This window comes from Rhyacophila brunnea, unplaced genomic scaffold, assembly GCF_057557595.1.
Source record: "Rhyacophila brunnea isolate RB1 unplaced genomic scaffold, BYU_Rbru_1.0 scaffold_20, whole genome shotgun sequence".
Lineage (NCBI taxonomy): Eukaryota > Metazoa > Arthropoda > Insecta > Trichoptera > Rhyacophilidae > Rhyacophila > Rhyacophila brunnea.
Genome location: NW_028232860.1, coordinates 16,925,992 through 16,933,043, shown reverse-complemented (window position 1 = coordinate 16,933,043; position 7,052 = coordinate 16,925,992).

Genomic DNA, 7,052 nt, shown 5'->3' with positions numbered 1-7,052 from the left:
ACAACGTTTTTGATACAAATAAATATAAAATGAATATTCTTATATAATCTATTAAAATTAGAAGATTACAGTCTGCAATGCTCCACGAACAACGCGTTATTTTTTATATCAATGCTATATTGGCATCTCTATGTGAAACGTAATACGTCCAATTTACATGTAACCTATTCTATGGCCCGGTAACTAGTAAAAAACAATTTGATTTCGTTTTAATGACTTTGCCAAGCACTGGTGAGAGCTGCTATTTTCTCAGAGTCTACGGCATGCGGTATAGCTACAGCGGTAGCCCATCGAATCATTTATTCATGCTTAATATCAATATGCGTGGTCCCATTCAGTCAAAGCATATTCAATAATCGTTTTTTATTGTAGATATCTTTGAATATTATTAATACATATTATTTTTTCTTTTATTATTTTTAGATACCTACTTACATACATATTGATTATAATTAAACTCATCCGTTTTCTTCTTCTTATATTAAATTTAGTTAAATCATATTATATATTAAAAACAGGGAGCAATTTATTTCTTATGCACCTATAAATGCATAGTAAAGACTTATATTTCATACTAAATAGGAAAGATAATATTATTTAAGTGACATAATAATTCCTAGATGCCATGCATCAGTTCGGTACCATAGCCAGCTGCCCTCTCCGCTGCAAGGAAAACAAACGATCCACTTTCCTCAGGAAAATGCTTCGGGTGGCTCTGGGGGTGGTTAAAGATGGCTGGAAACTCATCTATAATTTGTCTTGTGAGGATGCTGGGTGACATTCTCTCGGGCAGTACGTATATATTGTATAATTTTAGAGAGACGAGTGGTGACTGGGGTTACCATTTTTGACGATGATAAAAAGAGGACGTATTTTATAATGAGCATAGTCCAATGCCGTATTGGGCATCCGGGTTCGATTACAGGTGATCTCACAATATATACGTCATGTGATTTTCTCAGTTCTGAGAGTTTCTGTGATATATTTTGCCACTGTAATTGAACCCGTGGTATGCCGATGATTGCTAGATCATGATAATTTACCCCGAAATGTAATAAGTACATAATTTTACAATAATGTGTTTTCATATAATCATATTATTTATTAACAAACTGTGATGCAACAGTGATGAACAGTGATGAGGAACTGTTTTTCGGACCCTGCGATTATCTGTATTAATGGCACCCAACTCGAGCAAGTCAGCAGCTACGTCTATCTCGGACAGCAGGTGCCCATAGACGGAAGCATGCACGTCGCACGATGAAATTGCTCGAAGAACAAAGCTGGGATGTAGTGCTTTCGGACGTCTGAATAGTATCTTCAAGAGTGACCTACCATTATGTCTTAAGCGTAGGGTGTTCAACCAATGTGTGCTAGCCGTCCTCACATATGGCTGCGAGACGTGGACCCTCAACACGAGAGATGTCCAAAGGCTAAGAGTCGCACAGCGAGGCATGGAGAGGTGTATGTTAGGCATCACGCGAAACGACCGTAAGAGAAACGAATGGGTTAGAAACTAGACAGGAGTACGCGATGTAATAGACGTTGCCAAACAGCTGAAATGGAGATGGGCGGGGTACATTGCTCGCCAAAAGGACGGCCGCTGGAGAAATGCCGTCATCCAGTGGTACCCAAGGGGCACACGGCCACAGGGTCGCCCTAAAAGCCGCTGGATTGACGAACTGGTAAAGTTCGACGGAAATACGAGGCAGCGAACGACACAGGACCGAGAGAGTTGGAAGAAGCTTAGGGAGGCCTTCATCCAGCAGTGGATTGACCCCGGCTGATGATGATGATGATTAACAAACAAGAATTAGTATCGAGTAAATATCGCGATAAAGAAATATAGTAAGGTAGGTACCTACCACAATTATTTCAAATACGTACATTTGAAACATTTCATTTTGACATAATAAATAAAATATTTTATCAATCGAATTTAGAAAATAGGATCATAAAATGTTCATAGCGGAAAAAGAGGACATGGAGTGATCCGCCACGTGGGTTAGTAATTAAGGAATAATTATTAATACCTAACTTAATTTAATATACTAAAACAGATAGCCAACATTATAATTTATAACACAATTCGAAAAGCATTTCATGTAACAACTACTAATTAAAATCGACGTAATTAAGTAGTATACCCGTAGCTTAATTGGAAAAGCACACTGGTGCGAATCCATTGGATACAGGTTCAAGTCCCATCGGGTGTCGTATTTTTTCCACAAAAAGAATTTTTATAGTGTGTACCTATATACATGAGATGTTTTCAAATTATCTATGTTCAATATGATATAGAATGTTACATTTTCAAATCTTGTGTCTTCTTCTTTGAATAAAAGAAATACTTTATTAGTAGTATATATCAAATACAAATTTAATATAAAGATTGCAAATATTTTTGAGTTTCAATTTCAATAATTGTATTATTATTCAACTTTCGTAAGTTGGTGTAGTAATGTTTATATTACAGAAAGAGGTTTCAGTAAATAGGAAATGGGACACTCGTCTGGACAGAAGCCATTACCGGTAGCCGAACGAAGACCAGATGCTGGACTTAGATGCAATGACCCTGCAACTCGTATCGATCCAAGAATCAAAACTGATGTTACTTCGTACAATTTTAACAGTCAGCAACACTGTATCGCCATATCAGGATTATCCGATTACCACTCAGTAACTGCCTTCAAGTCTTTTTTTTAATTCTACGGCAGGCCAGGACATTACATTATAATTACACTATTACATTAGTGTAGTAGCAATGAAATAATAACAGAATCACCGAGACTTCAGAAAATCCCATACTTAGGTAATAATGTCTTTCAATTCAATGTAAACAAATACGTATGACTGACAAAGTTTAGTGTGCACGATTCATGTCGGATCTTAATAGCCCACCTTTACCCTTCGACACTGAATGATACTAGCTGGCAGGAAGTACTCCCCAACGGAGCAAATTTGGTGTGGTATGAGATTTGCTACATTGGTAGTGAATTATAAATTTGATAGAAGTAGTGGAAATTTAAAATTTTGGTTTTAACATTACCTGCACATTAGTGGCATAATACTAATCTATTCAAAATTAATTTGTACATACGTTAATAACGTTTAGGTTGCCCACTGCATGCGCAATTTTGTTAGATTCTCAAGAGAAAATACACAATAAAAGTTCTAAGGGCGAAAAGTTGTTCTGCTGTTCCAATATTACTATAACTATAACATTACCGGGGTAGGTCCGATATGTTTTTTTAAATTCGTGGCAATCAATAAATAAAAATATATATTAAAAATGACACTTTCTGAATAAACTGTCATATTATGAACGTAGAATTTATCTGACTGACAGTTGATGGAACGGTCTATTGTTTTTTTTAATCTTGTATAAAATAAGTGCATTCAGTAAAATGCGTTTTGAATTTGGAATGGTTACATATAAATAATGATACAACCACCTTACACATTTTAATATAAATGTATACGATGATCAAATGGGTTTTTGTAAAGTCATTAATTTTATCAGACGGTTCGCGTAAATATTTAAAATAACCATAATATTATGAGTTTTAATACGTATAGATATTATATTACTTTTGGAAAACAATTACATTAGTTGAATTATTGCCAATACTAGGAATGTTATTAGCAAGCTAATAGATTCACAATAATTTCAACATAATATTTTAATTTATCAACGGTTGTATTTTCCAGTTTAATAATATTACTCGTAAAGTATTCGTCGGTAAGAATACATTTTTTCCATTGAAAACAAGTCAATTGGTATAACATAACTTGTTTATTTCCTTATCAAAAATGCAATATTTTTGTTACGCTTTGATAACTTTCTAATGAAGTAAGAATTATTGATGAAGTAGGTATAAATTAAATATAATTTATGGCGATTTATTATCATTAATTCATTATCAGCAACTATGCCTGTTTTTGAGAAATTTCCATTCGTAATAAAATGTTTAATAATTATTATTATCTACATACTTGTGGCATGATATTATGAATATACTTTGTATACAGTTATTGAGCTGCTAAAATCTCTGACGTTATTAAATTCATTTTTTACTGGATAATAATATAAGTAATAAACAAAAAACTGCTTTATGTTATGATAAACACAAAAATTATGGTAGAGTTCAAGCGCGCATACAAGTGAGAGGTTTACAGGTCCGGTTTAGGTTGGAAGGAATATTACTTATTTTTCCTCCTCACCAGGACCTCGTGACTGAGGATGGTGACCCGCATGACTTGACCGCATCCACTCCTGTCAGTATTCTACGACACGAAATAACGCAACTATCCAATGTTTGCTTTAATATTTTGATGTGGCATGTATAAGAAACAAAACAGCGCGGACGATACAAACGGATACCAACGATCCTAATAATTATTCAATTTCAATTTATTTATTTATTTTACATATTGTGGACATTACAAATTATAAGTTTAAGACGTTCACAACATGACGTTTAGAAACAAAGAAATATTATTAAAACAGTATTATATACATAACAAAAGAGATAGATCAGTATTCAGTTATTCTACAGTATAAATGTGTAAATACAAAAAATATTAAGTAGGTATATAGGTACAAGGAAGTACACCGGATGAGTTAAGCAGACCCTATTTTAAGAATTTATAAAACAACGTCCACCTATACTCATCCTCACGTAGATGAAATATATCAATATCCGAAGCGATTTGGTTGAACAGAGTTATTGCCCTCCCAATTGGCATCACCAATGGCAGGTTAGTTCTGCTCCTCTGGAGAACAAACAACTGACGCTCCCGATTTCTAAGATAATTATCAGGGACACACAAGTCAATACTACCAAGAATGGCAGAGTTCTCATTCACACCACGTATATGACCGTTAGGCCACGCGCATTCGATAACCACTTGTGGATGCGACAGCCCTCAATAACTCGTAGTCGATCTTAGTTATACCTACATGTGCCCAAAGTTCGGAGTGTCTAGATATGGGGAAGGTGCCCGGACAATTTTAGGGGGGGGGTATACAGTTGTTGTGTCGAGACTCTATAAGTAGTAGGCAATGTAAATGTGTAAATCAATGACACGTGGTAGATTTTGTTAACTCAGCCGCCTTAAAATCAGTAATAAATTATCATGAATATTTTTTCGAATTGTACCACCCAATCCATTTTCTGCATGCGCATCTGGTAGACTTTAACATTTTTAAACTATCGGCTAACTTAGTTGGAGTGTTTGTAATACATACCTATTTACAATGTGATTGACTACGTACATTTGGAAGTACAGTAGGCGCCCGGTAATCCGGCACCCATATTTTTTCACCTATGCCGGATTGTCAGAAATGCCGGATTATTGGATTTCTATAGGAAATAATAAATAATCTGCCAAAGTCGGGCACCGAACTGCCGAGCGAATGGCTCCGCTCTGTACTCTGGCCAATGGCAGTCTAATGTGAAACCTGCCGCATTATAGAGCAGTAGAGCTGGGGCGTTATGTTGTAACCTGCGAGTTGAAGTCGCCCGGTCGACATAACGTCATATGATAATGGAACGGAATGAGGAGTGATAATAGCATTCGAGAAATTAACGCTACTCAAACACTGGCGTTATTCATTGTCCCCATGCACAAATAGGTGTTTCAGCATAATAAAATCTATGGTGAGCCGTGTGCTTGGGTGGTTCGCCTCGATGCGTGTTTGACCTTACGTCACAATTACGTCATGTCGTCGGGTGACTTCATGTCACAAGTTGTAACATAAGGCCCATGAGTTGCAAAATGCCGGACTATTGGACGTGCCGGATTAGTGAACGCCAGATTACCGAGCGCCTACTATATGTAATAAAAAGCATTATTTTATCTCCTTCTTGACAACATTTTTCGAGCTCTATTCATTGACGCGCGATTTTTATAATAATTATCAAAAAACATTGTATAGGTGGAGGCCTTTTTAGGCTGTAGTCACTTATTCTCACCTTGGACTTGACACCGCGATCACTTTTCTTCGGGTTCTGTAAACTAGGGAACATTTCATTTATAGTGGTGAACTCAACTAATACAAGTCCAGTACCCTGTTAACACCTACGATTTTTTTTAAAATTCAATTGATGTTTGCTAAATTAGAAAAAAAAATGTGGAAAACGGAACAAAAATACCGTCAGAATTGTTGGGAACGTAACAAAGGCTAACGCAGGTGTAAGAAATAGTGTAACTAAATAAATCCATTTATTTGAGCAGAAAAAAATACCAATCGCAAGAGGGGTGGCGATGGCACAAAAACATCCCCCTTTAAATTAACTACAACTTCCAATAGTGTCTGGTGATGTTTTTTTTTTATCTGAATCAAAGCGTAAAAGGTTTTTGTGATCGCATTATCAAACTCACTGTGTAGTTATAAAATCTAAAGTAATGGTGATTTTTTTCTGAACACGGTGTCTCAAAAGAAATTGAACATCTTATTACTTAATAACAATTCCCTACTTAAGTATTTATGTAGGTAATTACCAAGTTTCAAACAAATTTTCATTATAAAAATCTCTTTGCAGAAGAGAAAGGGAGAAGAATTGAAAGCTGAGTAGCTACAGTAGAAACTCGATATAACGGACAAAATATCCTGTCAAACGTTAAAATTGTTAAAAAATCATGTTAATGTTGTACATGTTTAAATTCAAGTGTCTAATAACATTAATTTATTGACTATTTGTCAGATAACGAAATTCAACTACATATTATATTATTACCTAAGCTACACGCATTTTGGTAATTAATGTTAATTGACGGGGGTATATATGACGACATGAAGATGAGGTGTGAAACGCATTTGGATGCCTGAATCATCTATGCACTGCAACCTTTGGCTGGTCTTGGTCTCCTTCAAAAACCTCATCCATCCCGGACGATACAGCGCTTACACTCTCCAATTGCTTTGACCGAGTATTCATAAATCTCTAGTGGCGCAGTCCAGCCATCTCAATTTCGACGGGGTTGTGTACATAGCCCGTCTTGCTGGTATATCCACCGGCATCCGATCCAGTGCAGCATCTGCATTT